The 23,696-nt window shown below is 39.3% G+C and overlaps 1 protein-coding gene across 5 annotated transcripts in view; it reads right to left on the reverse strand.

The window, feature by feature from the left end:
- The window catches only part of LOC144828696 (carbonic anhydrase 13-like), a 796,251-nt gene that overhangs the window by 465,400 nt on the left and 307,155 nt on the right, over positions 1–23,696 (reverse strand). The window lies entirely within an intron of this gene.

The following is a 23,696-nucleotide window of genomic DNA, read 5'->3' on the forward strand; positions in this document are numbered from 1 at the left end:
GGTGGACCCCCACCACCACCACCACCTCCTCATGGGAAGAGAGGACCACCTCCACAGTTCATCAGCAACACAGAGGAGGAAGAGGATGAACAAGAGGAAGAGGAGACAGAGGGACCACAGTTTTTAGAAGAGGAGCCCCGGGTTTCTCATCGTAAAACTAGTTTTATTTGGCAGTTTTTTTCAATCCCTGAAGGGCAGAAAAAAGTTAATGCTAGATATGTGACGTGCCTCATATGTAAAGAGGACTTATCTAGAGGCACCTTAAAAAAGTATAGCTTCGGCAACTACACCATGCACCGTCACATGCTGAGGTGGCATCCACTAAACTACAGCCGGGCAGAGATGCGTGACCTTCAGGACAATCCTCAAACTCCTGTGGCCAGGACATCAACACAGATATCTTTGTCAGGGCCAGAGGCACGGGAAACCGTGCCAAACATTCAGGACAACTTTGTCCATATGAAGTTTACCTGTTTATATTGCGTTGCATTACTCTCATGTGGCAATATGAGCATTAACTTAATCAACAGAGTATTTGAAAACCACAAGTGCTCTAAACGCCCCAGAAAGTAAATTTTTTTTTTGCTCCTGTTGAGCCCTTTCCAATGCCTGTTTTTTGTTGTTTCCCCTCCAAAAAAAACAAAAAAAACATAAAACTGTTCAAAAAATACAAAAAAAACAAAAAATGTTGAGAAAAATAAAAAAAATATATAAAACAACAAAAACATTAAAAAAAAAGTTCTTTTCAGAACTACCTCCCCTTTCAAAAAAAATTGCTAGAATGTTTAGCACTCTGGCAAGCTGTATTTCTTTTGGTTCGCTTCCTGGTTCGCTCGCCGGTACGCGAACCGGGAGCGAACCAAAAAATTTTTTTTTAAAAAAAAGAAGAGTAAGTATAAGGGAAGTAAACAGAGAGTAATGTTAAAACAAAGACAGCTATAGGGTCTAAACCAGAGATACTGTTTAATAGATTTATTTACCGAAGAAAAGAGGGAAGAGGATATAATTGTGAAAAACAAAATAGATAAGGAAGTGAAAGAAAAAAAGGAGAGTAGAAGAATAACAAAGAAGATTTTCTTGGAGAATGTGAGTGAATGTTCAAAATAAGATTAAAACATGTGGAATAACAGAGAGAAAAAACAGAAAACAGAAAAGAAGAAGTAACACAAAAAGAATAATTGATACAGCAAAGAAATGTAAATAACATAGGGCCATATCATCAACATAGGCAATAAAAGTTTTGCAGCTTTTATCGGCAGAAATGTGTCGCTAAAGCCGCTTTTGCGGCAGAAAACTGCCGCTAAAACCACTTTAGCAGCAGTTTTCTGCCAATAAAAACAGCAATAATTTTATTGGCTGTGTTCATAATATGCCCCTTAGTGTGCTTCAACTACACAGAGAAAGCATAATGAACAAGTAGTGAAAGAGTGATCAGTCAAAGACACTTAGAGTAATAGAGACGGAGTGAGTGAACAAGAGTGAGGAACTATGAGAAGAGAGGGACTGAGAAAAGGAGTGGAAGGAGTAGAGTAAGTAGGTAATAGAGAAAGGAATGAGGGAAGTAGCAAAGGCAGGAAACTGAGGGTTAAAGAAATGAAGCTGTGGAACTAATAGTAGGTGAATGTGATAGAAATGTAACGAAAAGAGTACAAAACATTTACCTTATAATTGTCGTTAACTTACTCACTTTTTATTTTTATACTTTCAATCTGTGAAAGAGAGAACAAACATTTGAAAAATATTAAAACATGTATTTAAAAATTAGAAAAGACAACGGAAAAGATTGAAGGACAAACAGTTTTTCAACAACTTTGACACTTACAGAAGCTTCTGCTTCTCCAGGCCCCCTACACAGTCCTAAAGATATACATTTTAAACTAACAGTATCTTGATGCAGATGAAGTGAGGCCTATCTTAAAACATGGTGCATCTTTTGCACTGCTGTTGTCTCACAAAAGTGTCGCAAGACACTAACATTTTAAATGATTGTTTCAGGATGCCAATAAGATGTGTCCTATCCAGAGGTTTGTTTGAGGTGAGGCCTACTCAGGGTTCCAAATGAAATTTCGAGTTGTTGAAGAGAACAGAGGACATAATACATGTGAAGGTCTACCAATGAAGTAAGTCATGTCCACTTCACTCTTGAACAAACGCCAGACCTCTTCTGTGTCCGTGGACAGAGCTAAACTTCATCTGCACAATGTCATTCGTAAACTTAGGAAACACAGGTGATGTAATTGAAAAACGTGCAATTTCTTTTGCTCATTTCACAATCACATCACTTGTGTTTCCTTTGCTTAGGTATCTCATTGTGCAGATGTAGTCCAGCATATGAAACAGTACCCAGAAGTGCAGCACTGCATGCAACAACTTTGACACTTACAAAAGCTTCAGCTTCTGCATGCCCCCTACACAGTGCTAATTATATACATTTTAAACTGATGGTATCTTGCTGGAGATGAACTGAAACCTATCTTGCAACATGGTGCATCTTTTACACAAAAGTGACCCACAGTGGCGCAAAAGAGGCGCACGGCCATCATAAATCTGACCCTAACATTTTAAATGATTGTTTCAAGATGCCGATAAGGTGTAACCTATCCACAGATTTGTTTCAGGTAAGTCCTACTCAGGGTTGCAGATGAAATTTAGGTTTGTTGAAGAATACAGAGGAGATAATACATGTGCAGGCCTACCAACGAAGTGAGTCATGCCCACTGCACTCTTGAACAAATGTCAGACCTCCTCTGTCTCCTGGAACAGGCCTAAACCTCATCTACACAATGTGATGTGTAATGTTAGGAAACACAGGTAATATAATAGGAAAACGTGCAATTTTTTTTGCTCATTCCACAATCATATCACCTGTGTTTCCTTTGCTTAGGTATCTCATTGTGGAAATGTAGTCTATCATATGAAAGACTACGTAGAATGTGAGCACTGTATGCAACAACTTTGACACTTACAGAAGCCTCTCCTTCTCCATGCCTCCTACACAGTTCTAAATGTACATCATAAATGCAAACAGTACAGAATTAATTATACATGTTAAATGGTTTATTTTTGCTGTTCTCAGAATGTATCAAATTTCACTAAAAACAGTGACTTGAAGGTATTCATCATATAACAGCGGGGAAAAAAAAACACAATCAAAATGATTGTGTTTAAAAAACCCATACAACATAACAAATCAGAATTCAGAACTCCTTAAAATTAACTTACTTTCCATGACGTCGAAGGATGTCCTATGAACTTCTTACACTCTGTTGTGCTATTATTACTTTCAGCCCGCCAATTTCTGAAAGAAAACCTCCATCGTTTTGAAAAATATGTTACATACAATAAATGACTTCTCGCTCTCTACCACACGTTTCCACAAGGCCAAATCATGTAAGAGCCATTTATAACTCTTGAAATTCTTGTAAGCCAATCCCGTCATTTTGTATTTCCGCAACTTTCAGAATTAAAATGTTGAAGATCATTTTCACAATCCTGGAATAGTAATATCTTACCCTTCTTGCTCACTCATGTTCTACATTTCCTATGACACTGATACTGCTTACTATGAAGCAGACTTACACTACCTCTATGACTACTACAATTATTTAATTCTCTACATCACTTTTAATCACAAAGCAATATCAAACAGTAGACAGCATTGCAGACTTACATTCCCTCTACTCCATGTTTTGATTGGCTGCTTCAATTAGCTTATAAAAAGAAACAGTTTTTCTGAACTCATTCAAAGTGCAATTATTTTTCCATGACGTCAAGTGTTATGGTAAGAAGTTATGTCTCTGTACTACACTTATCCTCAAGGCCAAATCGTGTAAGAGCCATTAGAACTTCTTGAAATTCCTCAGAGCACATCCCGAGATTCTTTCCCTAAAATTTTGGTTTTAAAAACACCAGGTAAGAATTTTTAAGGTCATACGGCAATTTTTTTTTTTAAATTAAAACAGAATCGTTGCAGAATGACCAGCCATTTCTAGACTTTAAATAAGCTGTGTAATGTCCTGATGTTATTGAAGGACCGTCATGATATATAATTGCTGCAGTTACAAAAGTCCTTCCTGATATTGACAACTGTGAAGCCACAAAATTTTTAATTAAAGTTGTCAATTTTGTTCCATCAGGCCTACATCGTTGGAACATTAAAATGACATACTGGCCATATGTTCGTATAAATAATGTTGACATCATTTCAGATTTACATTGGCTACACTCCATGTTGTGATCAGCTGCTTTTACTAGCTTATTAAAAGAGACTGATTTACTGTCTGGCAAAGTTAAATATATAAATCTTTCTGAGTCTACACTAGTAGTACTTGATACCCTACAGTTCTCGCAGTCATGCTGCCATTGATAAGAAAGCCCAAACAGGTGATCTACATCTACACCTTCAGCATGCAATACATCAAGCATATACATTAAAAACTCCTGACAATCTTGCTGAATATTTTGAGAGAATTGTGTTTGACCTGAACATCTGTCTAACAGATTTCGAATTTCAGACACACTTTCTATTTTTGTTCTATCAGTGCTACATTTCTCTAACACAGAATTTAACAAACTGCAAAATCTTTGATCACAATTGACCACAATCTCTTCTTTTACATTTGCTAGAGAAAACAAAACATTAACCACTACATTAGCATAGCAGTTGACACCAGAACTGTTTTCAAATTGAAAACCAACAACATCTTCAACAGAATCCTTTTTGTTTCTGCTTATAATTTCAGGTTCATCAATTTTTCGTCTTTTTGCTACAACCTCCCTAGTATTGGTCACATTTCTTCGTTTCCGGCCTACCACGCGTTTCTCAAACAAAGGATATTGAGGCAAATGTGGCGCATACTCTCTTCTTAACCTATTGTATTCCTTAACACAATCTAGATCCGCACAAATGTTTGTGACATCACACTCAATCAAGTACAATCCCGATAAAGTTCTAACTCGTGACAATGCCACATATGCCATACCCTCCTTGAACACAGAACTGCCAATATTCACCAATGCACTGTCTACACTTAAACCTTGCGATTTATGGATTGTCACCGCATATGCCAAGCAAACAGGAAACTGCTTACGGCGAACATATAAGTCTTTTACAAGCAAAAATCTAGCAGAACAACGACCAATTAGCTGTACTTCCTCAATGCCATCAAATTTAATTTTTAAAAATTCAATTCCATCTCTATTTCTGTATTTCACAAAATCAACAACATTACCCATTGATCCATTTACCAGACCTCTTTCATCATGTAAATTCCTTCTTAAAATTATACGGCAGTTTAAGCACACATTCAGAGTCTTTTCAAAACCTGCAGTTTTAGATATAGTCTTCTCTAATGAATCCAATTTTGTTTTCAAATTCTCAGACAAAATAATTGTTGATCCCATATGCTCTACTCTGTCAATAGCTTCCAGTTTCACAATCTCTTGGTTTTCTAAATGCAACATTTTGTTGTTGAAGATGGCACATTCTGCAAGAGTTGGCATCAAACATATTCCAGATTTCTTCTCAGTAATTTTCTGAAAAATATTCTCAGGCACAACGTCTTGTTCTGGATATAAATTTGACAGTAATCGTGCATGTAAAGCTTCTTTCCCATGCTCGGTCACTTTTCCAATTCTAACATCTTGTAGAGTATTCTTGTAATCTTCATCCTTCGCTGACGCATATTTTCATGCAGTTCAGCATAATTGAAGTTTAACCATATATTGACGTTGCCAATGCTCCCTAGGCACTTCCTGGTATCTTCATGCGTGAGCATTTTGAACACAGGTTGTCCTTTCACTGGTGTCAGCTGCAGAAGATCTCCGAAAACAATGATGTGTTTGCCACCAAATAACACATCATACTCTGATTTGAGAACTTCTTGCATTCTCAAATGCACAAAGGCAAGCATGACATTGGAAACCATGCTTACTTCGTCAATGATAAGAAGTTTCATTTTCCTCAAGATTCTTGAAACTTCACAACAAGCATCTCCAGATAGCTTGTGATATTGTAATTTGTTGTCATGCTCCACTGGCAGCATCAGTAAACGATGTAAAGTAATCCCTTTAATGTTATGTGCTGCCAGCCCAGTTGGAGCGGTAACAACACAAGACAGCGGTGATTCAGTCCTTTTCTGCAGATAAGATGCAATTGCTTTAATGAGGAAACTTTTTCCAGTTCCCGCTTCTCCACTCACGTACAGTTGGACAGGCTTCAACGACGTACATGAGCACTCTTTCTTCTCATGACTTAATCCATGATCTATTTGCTTGGTAACTTCGTCATATATTTTCCTCTGCTCAACGTTGAGTTGTCTTTCCAAGTCTTCTAAGTTAACCGCATCCTCCTGAGCATGTGCCATGGCTCTTTCCACTTCATTCATGGCAGTGGCAGCTTCATTTTCGATAACAGGTCCTCCTAGTGGATCCTGACTCAATGAAACAGAACTCTGACTGTCCTGAGAACTGTCTCTGGCAATCTCGGCTGCAATCGTTGCTTCCTGCTCGATTTCCGCATTCAACATTTCTACATATTTGGGAAAAGCAGGACATTCTATGGTCTCCTTGGCGGCAGTGAAAGTCTTCGTAACAGAGGAAATCTCCAAGCAGTTCCTCTTCTGCACGCCAAGGCTTGAAAAGTTGCAAAAGTGCTAAATAGAAAAACTCCTTTTTTTCAGGAGATTCGCCACTCAATTTTCGATGGTTTACCAAGTGGCATTTTCTTTGCTTGACCAGACATCACTCACTTCCAATTACAGCATACACTCCTTTCTCAGTATCTTCTTTGATGTTCCTCTTGAATATGTAATGTTGTAGAACCTCATACAGACAAACATTCTCGAGGTGACTGCTTCGATTTAGATAATATGTATCCAACATGTTGGTCTTCAAAATGTCGGTACTGTTTGGCTCCTTTTCCGCCAAATACTCAATTTCCCGCACAGGTTTCAGAACTCGATTACGCGTTGCAGCAAGACCAAGACTCGCCCAAATGATACTCCTAGATTTGGCATAGAGACTTGCTGAAGACAACCGGTCAGAACATTCGTAAGCTCCGATTTCTCGATGCGACAACATCTTCAGACTGAAACTGTACAACTTCTTACTGAGGCTCTTTTCATGGGAAATGTCCTCCCACATATCCTTCAATTCTGTCTTTTCTTTTTTGGTGATGTAAGATGTTACATACCGAGCCACAGCCATACAGTTATCAGCCACAAACTGTATATCCATGTTAGCATTCCACATGGACAAAATCACTGGGTTGTAGTCGTTGATGTACTTGGACTCTTCGTTCCTCTTCAAATTGTATGTGTTTTTCGGTGATTTCTTCATCACATTATGTCGCAGCGAAGACATCAAACTGTTTACTCTTCCTTTAGAAATCACCGGTCGTGGAAAGCCGAAACGACATTTGGTGTAGAACTTGTCCTTGTTTCGGAATTTACGACGACAGTACTTTCCACAACGATGGCTTTGGAAACGTAGAACTTTTTCTCTTAGGCTTTTCTTCTCCTTTGCATTTGGAACAGCACACGTAGAATACTGTTGTATGAAACTCATCACTGAGTCTTCTGGATCTGTTCCAAATTTAGGTGCATCCTTGATCCACAGTAGCATATGTATATGAGGAGCACCTCTTGCTTGGTACTCCTTTCTCCAGAAGAAATCCAACACCTCTCCAAGAGGTGGATTCTTCTTATTCATGATGAAAGACATCATAGCTTCAAATCTATGATTGAAGTACCTGCATACATTGACTGGATCCAAAGAGCACAGTTCTCCGGGTGTCTTGAATTCGATGTTTTCAATGTTTCCATTTGCCTCTCGTAGAAATTCAAGTAAGTCTTCCCAGCCATACTCGGCACAGCTCAGAGTGAGGAACCATGTGGGAGTTCCTAAGTTCCTCAGCATACATTTTAAATCACCATGACGACGGTACCAGTACTCATTAGTACCACGCTGACACGCCATGAGATTAATCAGGTGACAATCCAAAATACTGTCTTGGACATTGACTTTATCCATAAAGTCACTTGCCGAGATGTTTTGCATGTGTATACCACTTTTCAAGATGTGGTTCACTGCATATGACAGTCCAGACAGATCGCTTTCAAACAGGAGATGAAACAAATAGGGAATACATTGTCGAAACCTAGCATCTCCTGCATACAATCGCAAAGTCCGGTATTCAGAAGCAGGAATTTGATGAGGTCGCTCATCATATCTTCCTCCCTGACCTGTTGGAAAAAGCTGTGGGAAACACCGAGCTTCCAAACTTTCCTCCCAAACACTAATGGGACTCCCTTTGGCTTGTTTCATTTGAAACAACTCAATAGCATTCCCCATGACTTCCTTGGAATGCAAAGGATGAACACTATAATGTTCATATATTTCTTCACTAGTAGAGGGTTCTACTTTCTCAATTTGACCAGCACACAAATCGCTATCCTCTTCCTCACTTACTTCCTCTTCTGCAACATATACATTCTTATAGTACTTATTATTTTTTTTCAAATACAATGCTGCCTTTTTGACTTTCCTAACATCCACTAAATCTTGCCATATTTTCTTATTCTTTGTCGGAACCCCATTAACTAAGATAACCAGAGGTTCCTCTTCCACTTTTTCTACTCCAATTGTGTTAATGTTTTTCTTCAAATCTAGAGGCAAATAAACAACTCTTCCCTTTAATCCTCTCTGTAAATCTGATGGAGGCAATTTCCCTGTCTTTGGCTCCATTCTTACAATAGCCTGAAAGGGATGGATACTTTGAATCAAAATAGATTCATAAGTATTTAAATCCTTCAATTCAGAAGGAATCTCAACCAATTCCAGATTATTATGAACTGCTCTAGCAGGCATCTGGTTTTGATTTAATTTGGTACAACAATAAGTACACACACGTTGATCTGATCCCAAATTAAAACAATTTTCTACCATCAAGTATGTTGTGAAATCCTTCCATTCACTATTATTTTCCCTTTCACTTTTTGCATATAAATCCACTAACTTAGTCTGATTCTTATAATAAGTGCGTCGACAACACACACAAGTGAAATTAGGCCTCTCACTTGATTTCACCTGAAACGTCGCAATTTCCCTCTGAAAATTATCTGTACTGGAAACCTGTACAATATCTTCCACATTACCCTCTTCTTCTGGGTCAATTTCAACATTCTCCTCTTTACTTCCAAAGTAACAATACTCAATTTCTTCACAAATATTCTTCACATCTATTTCAGAACCATGCAAAAGAGCAGCGCATAATTGTTTAAGCATAATTGCTGGACTCTTAGCAAAATACAACATTCTAACTAATTTCCTCACTTAATTATGATGCACTGCTAGCATCCTGAAATGATGAAAAACACTCTGGCATACTCTCCTGGAAAGACAAGCCAGTGAATGTCCATGCAAACCTGTCACTTCTCTCACTCTGCAAGGATCTATTTCTTGCAACAACTTCATTTTCTGCTTCAAACTTTTCTTATTAAATGTCCGTAAAAAATCACAAAGCAAATTGATGGAATCCTGTCGCACACTGCAAATACTACTACACTTCCAGGTGTACACAGGACCCTTAGGACGTCTTCCTAAAACCTCATTACCTAACACCTCTTCTGTCTCTGTTGTCACAAGTTTTTCTTTTTCAACTGGACAACCATCTTTCACTTCATAAGCTCGACCACTGGTGTCAACTGCATGCACCAAATCATTATCCTGGAAATAACTCTCCTCATTAAAAAATGCCTCACAACTTGAACTATGCATCCATTCTCCGGAAAAAACTTCACAAAAATTACTACGATTAACTATTCTCTTCCATCTACTATTTCTTTTGAAATCATAAATTGCCTTGTTTAGCTTCCTAATTCTATTGATTATCAAAATAAATAACTTACGTTTAATTTCAAATGCCTGATCAATAACTTTCTCAACTTTTTTTTTCTCTTATAAAAAACCACTTTCTGTTGACCTTTCTTAATATTTTTTAACAAATTGCCAATTATCCTGTTGCGGAACATTCGTTTACGAATGTCCCTAAACTGTTGTTTCCTTCTACTATCATGCACAGAGTTATCTCTTGCTCTAGCATTAACATTTTTCATTGGCCTTTCCTTTCCGTTTAAATTGCTTCTCTTTTTCTGGACTGAAACATTTTCTGTAGTAATACTTTTTTTACTACAAATATTTCTTATGAATGTTTTTATGGTCTTACCCGGTGCTTTCTTGGTGACTTGACAAGTTTTTTTGGTAGAGGACTGCTGCATTATTTCATGGACCTGCTGTCTTTGACGTTTTGCAGCCTTTCTAAGTCTTTCTTTGGTTGGCATGCTCAAATCTTGAAATGATCTGCAGTTGAATCTGTGGTAAAATATAATAAAAAATGTTATAAACCACTGTTACCAAACAGTAAATCAATAACAGTCATCAAAAACTTAACACACTACTTCACATTTTTACATAGAACATTTTTTAGTGCTTTGGCAAATTTAGAATACAGAAATAGCAGAAAAGAAATGGAATTCTTCTTCATTTACCTGTCCTGTTTTATATGTGAATCTGATCTAATTTTATGAGCATATTTTAATATTTTATTGAAGACACTACACATAACCTGTTTTTGAAGGTGTGTTTAATTTAAAATTAAACAGTTTACATTTTTACTTTTCATTTATTGTAAATTTTAAAAATAAATGTTTATAGTTCCATAGGCTCAAGCAGGTCAGCTTCCCACCCTATGTCATACAATTCTGACAAATCTGCATCCTCATCATGTTCTACTTCATCCTCAGGATTTAAATCATCCAAGGGATCTACTTCCACTGACGTTTCAATTACGAGTTCAATGATGAGGTCAAGATCAACTGATTGCTGATTGTCGCTCATGTTGATGTTGTCGTTATCTTTAAAGAAAGATAACAACAATGAGATGTTGCAGAGTAAGAGACAAATCTCAGAGATTATAATAGTAAAATTGTTTAACAAGAGTAACATTTTGCAGCTATTATTTAGCCATGTCCAGCGATGCTGAGGAGGTGAGGCCTATGTCCAAGTTTTCAGTGAACAGGACTCATCTCTTCTTAACCTTGGATAAGCCTCACCGACTCTGTGTCCCCTGCTCATACTTAAATGTACAGGGGCAGATTTATGTTAACTGGCGCATCCCCAGGGATGCACCAGTTAATGTGCACCGCTGCTCTGCCACCCATGGTGTGTCGCATTTACAATGTGGAGCACCATTGAGTGAAAACAGCACAGATGCGTCACGCATCTGTGCCGCAAAAGCAGCACATTGCAGGAATCACGTCGTAAGCGCAACATGTCTACTGCAATGCACAGGAGCAAGCCTCACATTGCATGGTGCATCACTCCTTATGCCTGTTTCAAACAGGCGTAAGGATTTGATTCAGCAATGCTATAAAGCTGACTCAGTGAAATCTTCTAAATTTCACTGTGTTAGTTTTACAGGGCTTTCTTGCAAATTAATGCATACCTTGCAACAAAACACCTATATGAAAACTGACACAGGTTTCATGTGGCACAGGACTTTACAGCATGACACATCTGCCTAGATGCATCAATTTTTAAATATGTCGCCACATAGCAAATCTTTTGCACCGCCGCTGCGTCACAAAAGTGACGCACAGCGGCCCAAAAGAGTCACACACCTATCATAAATCTGTCCCTAACATTTTAAATGATTAATTCAGGATGATGATAAGGTGTGGCCTATCCAGAGATTTGTTTAAGGTGAGGCCTACTCAGGGTTGCAGATCAAATTTACGCTTGTTGAAGAATACAGAGGAGATAATACATGTAAAGGCCTACTAATGAAGTAAGTCATGTCCACTTCACTCTTGAACAAAGGCCAGACCTCTTTTGTGTCCGTGGACAGACCTAAACTTCATCTGCACAATGTCATTCGTAAACTTAGGAAACACAGGTGATGAAAGTGTTTTTTTAAAGCCTTTGCAGCGTTTTTGGGTCACTTTTAACATGGCTATGTAACTCAAAGAATCAAAATCTAAATTTGCCAAGCACAGGTGCGAGCATATTTACAAGGAATTTGCACCACGGGGAAAGGTCTTTTAATATAAAATGGGAAAAATAACATCAGAGACACTCAAATGCCTTATAAATATGCCCCAAACAACCTATGAAGCTCTAGCAGTACATATCCAGAAATGTAATTGATTTCAAAAAACGTGTTTAAACACAACATATAAATCAATTGTATACCTACATTCATGGGGAAATGACTTAAAATGTCCTTAAGACACATGAAAGCGATTTTTTAAAGCCTTTGCAGCATTTTTGGATCACTTTTAACATGGCATGTAACTCAAAGAATCAAAATCTAAATTTGCCAAGCACAGGTGGGAGCATATTTACAAGGAACTTTCCCCACAGATAAAGGTCTTTTAATTTAAAATGGGAAAAATAACATCAGAGACACTCAAATGCCTTATAAAGAAGCAGACACCATTATTTCCTTGTCATAAATTTTAAAAGCATTCCTTTTCCACAAAAACGATTTTCAAGTCATAATTTGAAAACACTGCACATGGGAAAATGACTTAAAATGTCCTTAAGACACATGAAAACGTTTTTTGATTGCCTTTGCAGCATTTTTGGGTCACTTTTAACATGGCTATGTAACTCAAAGAATCAAAATCTAAATTTGCCAAGCACAGGTGCGAGCATATTTACAAGGAATTTGCACCACGGGGAAAGGTCTTAAATTAAAATGGGAAAAATATCATCACAGACACTCAAATGCCTTATAAAGAAGCACACACCATTATGTCCTTGTCATAAATTTTAAAAGCATTCCTTTTCCTCAAAAACGATTTTCAATTCATAATTTGAAAACACTGCACATGGGGAAATGACTTAAAATGTCCTTAAGACACATGAAAGCGTTTTTTGATTGCCTTTGCAGCAATTTTGGGTCATTTTTAACATGGCTATGTAACTCAAAGAATCAAAATCTAAATTTGCCAAGCACAGATGCGAGCATATTTACAAGGAATTTGCACCACGGGGAAAGGTCTTAAATTAAAATGGGAAAAATAACATCAGAGACGCTCAAATGCCTTATAAAGAAGCAGACACCATTATGTCCTTGTCATAAATTTTAAAAGCATTCCTTTTCCTCAAAAACGATTTTCAAGTCATAATTTGAAAACACTGCACATGGGGAAATGACTTAAAATGTCCTTAAGACACATGAAAGCGTTTTTTGATTGCCTTTGCAATATTTTTGGGTCACTTTTAACATGGCTATGTAACTCAAAGAATCAAAATCTAAATTTGCCAAGCACAGGTGGGAGCATATTTACAAGGAACTTTCCCCACAGATAAAGGTCTTTTAATTTAAAATGGGAAAAATAACATCAGAGACACTCAAATGCCTTATAAAGAAGCAGACACCATTATTTCCTTGTCATACATTTTAAAAGCATTCCTTTTCCACAAAAGCGATTTTCAAGTCATAATTTGAAAACACTGCACAGCTCTTATGCACAAAAACACCCTGTCAGTACTAATACTTCACATTTTCTCCAATTACAATTTCTCAAAGAAACAAAATCTATTTGTAAAACACTTGAGACAAAGCAACATTTTAAAAACACAACTTTCTTCATAATTTTCTCCTTAAAGCACACTATTCTCTATCTAAATAAAATGAATCTTTTCTCACCTTAGCAAATACTTTATGAGTTTCAAAACAGTCTCAGAAATACACCAATTTGTCTTCAGCAGAACAAAAGGTATGCACTCCAGAGGCTGCAGCTATAGAAAGCACAGAAATGCTGTAATTCATCACACATATCTCTCATGTCACCCAATCAAAACTCTTCCCTCACTTTTTTCAAATCAAAACCCTTCCCCCCTCTGCCCTGTCTGCCTTTTTTGCATAGCAACCACCTCCTGAAAGACCTCTGGTGTTTGCAAGTTCACACAACAATGTTTCAATTGAACTCTGAACTCTCAGTGCACCTGCATATCCAGTGCAATCTTTCATTTAATGATTTTTTTTGACCATTCAAAATACATCTTTCAAATAACTCATCCATGCACCCTAACTTTCTGTTTTCAGCAATCAAAATCCACCAATCACTGTTACTGCTTCATTAACACAGAAACTCCACAGTTTTTTCCATTTTAAACTCTTATTTTTTCAACTGCCATTTCATTGCCACACTTCATCTGACTGCAGCAGAACCTTCTCTCACCATGTTTTCTGTCTGGATTGTTGGACATAGTTACATCTACTGGGCTCAGAGGTATGCTGATAACAGAAATTTACCTAACCTCAATTTACAAGATGTGGAAATTAAGTGGTTTGGCCACAGAGGATTAAAATGTCACCAATTGATACCATTGGTGAAAACCTTAATGCATTTGCCAAAACCTGACCTGTTAATTGTGCACTGTGGAGGAAATGATTTGGGCACTTTGACTGGGGTAGGTCTGGAAATGCTTTTAAAGGACACCTTTGAGCAATTGATGGCACTTTTTCCTCAAACTGCCTTGGTATATTCAAATATATGCCAAAGACAGAAATGGAGGTGGTCGAACCAATTTTGTCCACAAATTGAGAAGTCGAGGAAGCATGTAAACAAATCTGTTTCAGCTTACATGAGAGACCATGGAATGGGCTCCATGTACAACAATAACTTGCGTTACTACATGCAAGATATCTACAGAGGAGATGGAGTTCACTTCTCAGATGAGGGCAACAGAGTTTTCATTTTGAATTTAAGACTCTGCATTGGTACCTACTTATAAGTACCTAAATCTACCATAAACCCAAAAGCTCTTCTCAGAGCTACCCTACATCTGATCACTCACAATTATTATTTTACTCTAACTTTTTACTAATTTTCAACAAAGTACGCTCCCCGGAGCGCTACCCGGTACGCGAACCGGAAGCTAACCGCGCGAATTTTTTTTTTTAAATGGTTTTTTTTCGCACATATGGGCCTCCTCAGCCATCCTCAGACAACCTAGGGGGTCAAAATACGTCTACCGTGTCCCCTTCTACCCATTCTGAACATTATGTGCCCTCCATCTTGTATCTTAATTCGACCGAAACACAAAATGGTGGACTCCCGTAACGCTTAAGGTTCGCGTACCGGGGCGCTCGCCAGTTCGCGTACCGGGGCGCTCCCCGGGAAGCGCTCCATTAAAAAAGGTGGGAAAGTAATTTACAGAAGAAACCCTTGAGACACTTTCACCAAATATAGATTTGCTCATACTACATACCAATCCCTACCATTTTCACAAATTTGGTTGAAATTCCATTTAGCCATTTAGCCTGTAGACCTCTCTAAATACCGTGAGGTAAATTACTTCACAACACACATCTGAAGTGTTGGAATTGACAACCAATGAAAATGTTACTTTCATTTTCTACTTTTTTTACCTGACATTTGATTGGTTATATACCTGAATATATATAAAGGAAGAGAAGGAAACACAGCCATTTTGACTACTACTTCCTGGTGTACATTTCAATAGGATTTTCACTAATCACTTCAACTTCTTTGTAAAGGTAAGTTGTTATTTTAAAAACTGAAGTATATTGTGCACTATAAGTTAATATGGTAAACTTTTTCTGATAGTTATATACTATCCCTCTGTAGTAGTTATAGATTTAGATAGACTTCTCTGTTATAGTTATGGATGGAGTTAGGTTTCTCTTGTATAATTATGAATTTACTTACGTTAAATCACATACACTTTTTTATATTCCTACTTCCACTCTGATACTATACACTGCCCAAAGATAAATTCACTGTTAAAAACTGCCTATCTAAAATTAATCCCAACAGTGCCCTATCTCTACTAATATATTTTTTATCCAAATTTCAGACAAAATGGAAGGCGAACACAAAGTTTCATTTGAAATTGTCCTGCAAGAGACCAACCAAGAAATAATTGATCCAAATTATATAGAATTTATGGATGAAACTTGGGACCAAAAACTACTGCAATGTGTGCAAGCAGTAGATGTCCTCCTTGAAAATGAGGACATTTTACACACTCAAACATTACAAGCTATGTTCAATGAAAATAACGACATTTCAGACAGTGAAATGTTAGACATTTTATTAAATTTTGAAACACAATAAATAATTGTTTAAAAAAAAAAAAAAAAATTATCAACAAAACCAACAATCAATTAACATACAGTATTTGAAAAGTCTATCATTCTTTTTACCTCATAGTACGCTCCCCGGGCCGCTTCCCGGTTTGTTTGTTTTTTGTTGCCCCGCGGGGCCCTTTTAAAGCCTCCACATCAAACCTAGGGGGTCAGGGAGGATCTACTATGCCCCCTTATGGTCATTTTCGCCTTTGTTTTGACCTCCTCTTGTCTCTCGATCCTACCGAGAGACAAGATGGCGGCCGCTCCGGACTGTTTAGAATGTTGACAGACACCGAAGAGCCAATCAGCTTCGCGAAGTTCCGTTACGCGTCAAGTACGCGAACCGGGGCGCTGCCCGGAGCACGCTTACAGATATATATCTTTTTTTGAACGTTAATTTCTCAAAATCCACTGGAGCACATATATTGAGACCTAGCAAAGGCACATCGGGCTAACAGTCCCTACAATTTTGCCAAGTTTCGTGCAAATCCATTCAGCCGTTCGGGCTAAAAGTGAGGCCAACCGCCCTATGGAAATTAACATGGGAAAAACGCGTTTTGGGACCCCCCTTTTTTCTCGGCCCCCCCTTGACAAACACCCCCCAAATTTCCAGTGGCTGCTCAGAAACAAAATGTTCCATTTTCCTGAAAATTTCAACCAATTCCGTCCACAAACGCCAAAGTTATTAGACATAGAATTTTCAAAAATCCCATAGGGAAAAAATCCTAACTATATATACCTACTGGCGACCGCCAGTAGGTAATATATATATGTATATATATATATATATATATATATATATATATATATTCACTGAAAAAACCATAGGTTTGCGTCAGGTTATAGTTAGGAATTATCATTTAAAAAACCTTAGAAATTCTCTGAAAAAAACATAGATTTTAGGGGTGTTATAGTTAACTGGACATTTCACTCATACAAAACCATTGAAATTCCTCCATTATAGTTAGTTGTACTAAGTATAACTCGCACACCCGCAATCCACTGCTGATGATGTCACATTACATCATTCATGACATGGTCAGTGACATCACTCATGACATCCCTGATGTCATCATTAACATGACAATCAGATACACCTTATCATATACTAGTAAAACCTTTGATCACTCAGACGGGTACGCAGTACCAAGCCATGTGTTACATCATGTAGTACACGCTGCCAGGCCCTGTGTTATGTCACACACGTATAGTGTCGCGCCGGGTAGGCCATTCCCTCGTTTTTGTTTGTCTCAAAAGTATTTCTAAATAACTTTAAAGTGTATATGAGAGAAAGAGATCATCTAAAATATTTTAAACATTTATATATTTCTACTGTAATAAACTTATATTATGATAAATATATTTTGTCAAAATCGTGGTGAGTGCGGCCTCCTTGCGCGCTCGGTGCGCGATTGCCATGTGACCTTAAAACAAAGCATTTGATTTGTTTATAACATTCCCCATTGTAACAGTTAGAAGACTGCACCCATTTTAGTCATTCTCTCTACAGCGTTTGATGAGACACCTCTTCTGCTTAGAGAGCTTTTTTGAAAACGTTTTCTTGTATACCCATATCTTATGATACACACAACATGCAACGATCATCTTGATCAATATTAATGGTCTGTACATTAGCCTTCCAGGTGTGATGGTCATGCATCTCAAAAAACAAATGTGTGTTACACGATGCCCCTGGTGTGTGTGTGTGTGCACATTATTGTGCTCCCTATCGGCCTGGGTATTGGTGGCTCTAAGAAGTATCAGAAGCCACGGGTACTCCAATTGAGCACAGTGCGGCGGGAGGGGTGGGGGGCATCACCCTGGCTGCACAGGTGCGAACAAGCGATGTTGCCGTGCATAATGATGTGATCTCTGACCTGATTCAGTCTCACCTCTGTCTCATTTTAAAGACCTGATGGACCGTACTGTAGGCCTGAGCCAGCGGGCAGCGCTGCCCTACAGACACGTGTTGAGCGCAATGCTGCAGGAGGGGTGGAATGCATCAGCCTGAGTGCGCACTTGCGAATAAGCGATGTTGCCGTGCGTAATGATGTGATCTCTGACCTCATTCAGTCACATCTCTGTCTCATTTTAAGGACTTGCTGGACCGTACTGTAGGCCTGAGCCAGCGGACAGCACTGCCCTACACACACATGCTGTTGGCTTTTAGGGCACTGTAGTGAGCTCATTACGAAATGTACATGCACACAGCCTTCCGCCACTGCATTACACGCGCACATTATGCTTCAACCATGCGCACTGTTCCTTTATATGTGAACCTTTGTATAACATATTATCATTTAACCTCGTATATTCTTGTGCACTCTAACTCCTCTTTGAACCACGATTACCACTAACAGTTGGTAGATCGTACTTCAAAAATGAAGGATGCACTCATCTGCTGTTTTCTATTAAGCTTGAAATAAACCTTCATTTACCTCCAGACGTTTCCACCATTAAATTATTTCTCCCTTTTCAGACACTGAATTGATGGCAATAATTACAAATGGGTGGGTTGAGGGTCCAAGGGAATATTTAACGACCACACAGTTATAGCCCCCTAAACACGATATGTACTACAAAAAGAATAACTGTGGGTCTACAGTGAATCTAAGTGTGTCTAGATGACTCTATGTGTACTCCAAGTGTGTTAGTAGAGCACACAACAGGATATCGCACTATGTGAAGAGATATCCATCAGTTACTCTTCCTTTACCGCCCTTTCATCATTTGGACCACTTCCCAGAGTGGAGAGTCTCTGTTGTTGCCACCTCACTTAATGTTGAATGGAAATGGCTAGTTCTGGTAAATAAAGGACACAGAGAACTGGTGGCTGGGATGCATTAGTAACTGAAAGCAGTGCATGAAAAAGATGTGAAAAAGAAAAAGTGCTCTATTAAAATTGGAGAGTGAACGCAAACAATATTTTATTCTGGTGCCGTCCACTTCCAAAGGGATAAAAACAATTCAGTGCAAAAGGCCAGTAGGTTCAGCAGATAGCTACTGACTGGATGTATTAGTCGACATGTTTCTGCTGTTATTTAAAGATCCAAAAGGTATCTACCACTTCTTCAGGACCTATGTATTTGCTACTGCTTCAAACTAAAATAGAGAAAAATGTATGCAGATATCACCTGTTCAATCCTGGTAGTCCTCCTATGTGTGAAGGAGATGTCCCAGTGCGCAAGTCATCAAGACACAGACAACATAGATAAAAAGACACATACAAAGATAAAATAACAGTACTACGGTTAGTATAAGTCATCTAATGTCATAAAATTTATGCGAAACAATTACTCGTTATATGGGTTCTGTTCGGCCCATCTCCAACATATCCACTAGCTCACCTCAGATTCAAGAGGAACGTGCTTTTCCTCACATGGCAACAGCTCAGGAAGATAGTGCACCGCTCTATGATAGAGAAATAAGTATGTAGAGTCATAACAAAAACCTTCGCAAAAGCTAGACAAGAAAGTGCTCTTATTTGGTAAATGAAAAGTGAAACAACTCATTTCCTTCCAGAAGAATTTGTTACGGTAAATTATATGCTTTTCTACTAGCTATCCCACAATCGAATGTTGCCTCACTGTATTTGATAAGAGACTTTGTCATCTCTGCAGTCTCATGATTTATCGTGAAATGCCCTCTTTCCTCTTTATGAATCTATGCGGAAAAGACTGGGACCTTGCATATAATCCAGGCTCTTCTATTGCTTATTACAGTGTATGCCATTTCTCATGTTTGTTTCTTATTCATAGCACTCTAGCACTGCAAACGCTGTGAAGCGTGGGCGGTACATATCTGTGTTATCCTCTGATATCTTCTTGTCTACAAAGTTCATATGTTACGATGCTTAATGAGGTTGTAAGAACCCCAGTAACCCAGTGAGTTTATTAGTAGAGGTTCCAGGATTATAAAGACTTTCAGGAGCCTGGAGACCCCGCGAGTGAAGGTTCCTCCCTGCATTTTGGTTGGGCGCGTCACTCTGCAGGCTCCGTGTCAGATCCCAGATCTGTTAGACAGATGGAGAGAGGTCCCGACATAGCGGTCCTCGTGGCTGCAAAGTGAAAAAAATGTGGGCATCAATCATAGCGTGGCCGTACTAACCTATTGCGCGCGTTAGTATAAGTGATATATTTACTGGTGGCAGCGTATACTTACCTGCACGTCGGTACACCTAGCAGCCATCTGGGCTGTATGGGGAGGTGCCGGGGCCGCGTAAGTGGACGTTTTTTGATTCTTACATGCTGACATTTGATTGGTTCAGCGGAGCGTCAACCCCACGCGACTGGGAATCATGGGGATTGTAGTCTGCTAGTCCTCGATTATAGGCACGTTATCAGAAGGAGAAGATCTGAGCCTGATGGGGGACGTAGTTTTATAATCATGCAGTCCACGATTTCAGATTTTTTGTTTCTTCAGCCCCGTCTCTATTTCACATTATTTAAGGCTAAATATCAGGCGCATATGGGCATTATGCTATTTTGAGGCGGATAGTCTTAATTTTATGGACAAAATCATGTGTGATTTTGTATGACCCTTCCTTCTACTATCTCCATCGGTAGTCTAGCGCGGGTCTTTAAATTTCTGCATATTGTGATATGGCCCGTCTCTAATGCCCTCTCAATACTCCCAATATGACTGGCATTTAATTGTGTGATTTTAGTAAAACATATTTGGGTCTTTTCAGGGAATCGTTATCTGTATTTAACTTGGAGACTCTTTTTTTCACGTATGATTGCTGGCATATCTATATTCCCCATGTGATTGGCATTTCATTAGGTGATTTAAGCAAATCGTCTTTGGGTCTTATCAGGGAATCTTTAGCTGCATTTGACTCAGAGACTCGTTTTATCACATATGGTAGTACATAGGGGCAATAAAGCTCATATAGTAGGTGTTATAGAGCAGAGTGACAATTCAATCTGGGCATCATGGTGTATAGAAAACAACTGGCATATACGCCTGTTTAATCCTACGTTGGCCGCTGATATGTGTTACGGGTAAGTAGTGGTACATTGTAAACTGTTGGTGTATATTATTAAACAAGTATACACTATAATGACATCCATGGAATGTCCTCGTTGAGGCCGGCCTTGTCAGTGTTTAATTTATACACCCACTTCTGTTCGATTTTGAAGAGGTGTTTGGATACATCAATGATGTGGGCTGGGATGAGTGGTTGCTCCAGCACTGTCCATTGGAAGTCTGTTGGTTTGTGCCCCACCTCTAAAAAATGGTTGGTTAGTCGGGTCGCCTGTTTTCTGCAACGTATTGTACTTTTATGTTCAGAAATCCAGGTTCTGATCTTTCGCGTTGTCATCCCAACATATCTTAGGAGGCATGGGCAGGTAATCATGTAGATCAAATTGCTGCTGTTACAGTTTGTAAAGCGTCTCTGCTCCCATGGTCTGCTAGTCCCTATGTCAATGCTGGTTGATTTCTTTGTTTGGGGGCAGGCCGCACAGTTCCCACAGGGGTGGTGTCCTGTCACTGCTGGCATGTCCCAAAGTGTGCCAACTTGATGGATGTCTCCAGCACGTGGTCTTGTGTGTATCAGCTGATCTCTGATACTCGTGCCTCTTTTGAATGCAAAGAGGGGTTGCTCTAGTGTGTCGGGACCAGTATTCAGGATCTTCCAGTGTTTTCGGATTATCCGTTGAATTGCATTTGATCTGGTACTAAAGGTGTTGACACAGTTCATCCGATCGTTTTGTCTCTTTGGTGGAGCAGGTTCCAGTAATGCTTCCCGATTATTGTTGGACGCCCTTTACTTTGACATGCGGACCAGTTTCTTGGGGTAATGTCTTTCTATTAGCTGTTCTTCTAGGTCTTTAGCATGCTTGCTGACGCTCTCTTTCGTGGAGCAGTTGTGTTGTACATGCAAAAACTGCCCGAAGGGCAGATTGTCATGGAGTGATTTAGGATGGCAACTTCCGTACTGTAAAAGTGAGTTGCGAGACATGGGCTTCCTGTAGAGCTCCGATCTTAGTCCTTCTGGTGCTACAGTAATTAAAAGGTCGAGGAAAGCGAGTGAATGTTGGTCATGTTCCACAGTAAACCATAAGAAGTTGTTCCGGTTGTTCAACCATTCATGGAAGATCATAAGGTCTGGCACACTGCCTCGCCATACCACCAGGATATCGTCGATGTATCTTTTCCAAACCCGTACTGATGTTAGATATGGGTTTGTTGCGTGTAGTACATGGTCCTGCTCGAATTTATGCATGTATAGGTCCGCCAGGCTTGGGGCAAAAATACTGCCCATGCTGGTACCAGATGTCTGCAGGTAATACCTCTCCTCATATTGAAAGAAATTCTCTTTCATGGCTATTGATGCTAAATTCATGATTAGAGAGACAGGCGTAATGGAATCCAAGTCACGTGCACCTAGAAGTTCTTCAATCACCTCCAGGGTCTCATCCTGGGGTATGGAGGTGTTCAATGACTCAACGTCAAATGACACGAGTAGGTCTAACGAGGCGTCAAAGTCAATCTCGGGGAGTAGCCTCAGCAGGTCTTTGGTGTCTTGCAGATAGGTTGGCATAAGTCGCACCATGGGTCTCAAGAATACATCGACAAAAGTCGAGAGCGGTTCCAGTAGAGAGCCAATTCCCGAAATTATTGGGCGGCCAGGAGGCGGCCGCTGTGCTTTGTGAATTTTGGGAAGTACATAGAAGTACGGCATTACCGGATGCGTTGTGCGTAAAAAAATGGATTCATTTGCAGTTATCCAGCCTTCAGAAAGAGCTACTTCCACCAGATGACCGATCATCATTTTCAATCTTGCTGTTGGATCTTCTGTCAGGAGTCGGTATGACCGAGTGTCACCAAGTTGTCGTAGGCACTCATTCCTGTAGGCGGTAGTATCCATCAGGACTGTTGCTCCGCCCTTGTCTGCGGGTTTGATCGTAACTGATGAATCTTTCGTCAGTTCTTGTAATGCCTGCTGTTCAGCTTTGGGAATGTTGACAAAAGGTTTCTGTGTTTGCTGGAATAAATTGTGTACATCATGTTGGACTGCTTCTTTAAACGTTGTTACTTTTGCTGGAACAGTGGCAGCAAGAGGAGTAAAGGTGGATGGACTCCTGAGCCCTGTATTCTGTTCATTTGTTCCTTGTTCGTCATTCTTGGAAAAGAAGAAATGGAGTCGAACTTTTCTAAAGAATTTTGAAATCTCAATCTGGGTTTGAAAAGCCTCTCCCGTGGTCGTAGCCACAGAACCCAAGCCTTGGTTGAGCACTTTCTCTTCAATTGGCGTCAATATCCGTGAACTCAGATTCACTATGAGCCCATCCCCGTGCTCGTGCCTACTTGTTCTTGGGGTATCTTTTTCCCGTTCCGTAGGTCCATCGACTGTGGGGGCAGATTCCATTGTACTTGGCCTTGCGGAGCTCGCCGTCTGCCGCACGGTCTTCCTTGGCCAAACCCTAAAAAAGGAGGAATATTCTGACCTGGCTGGAAAGGTGCAGGGCCATATGGTCCCATCTGTTGAGGAAATGGAAATTGGCCTGGAAGCCAAGGATTCGGA

Source organism: Lissotriton helveticus, chromosome 4_1, assembly GCF_964261635.1.
Source record: "Lissotriton helveticus chromosome 4_1, aLisHel1.1, whole genome shotgun sequence".
Taxonomy (NCBI): domain Eukaryota; kingdom Metazoa; phylum Chordata; class Amphibia; order Caudata; family Salamandridae; genus Lissotriton; species Lissotriton helveticus.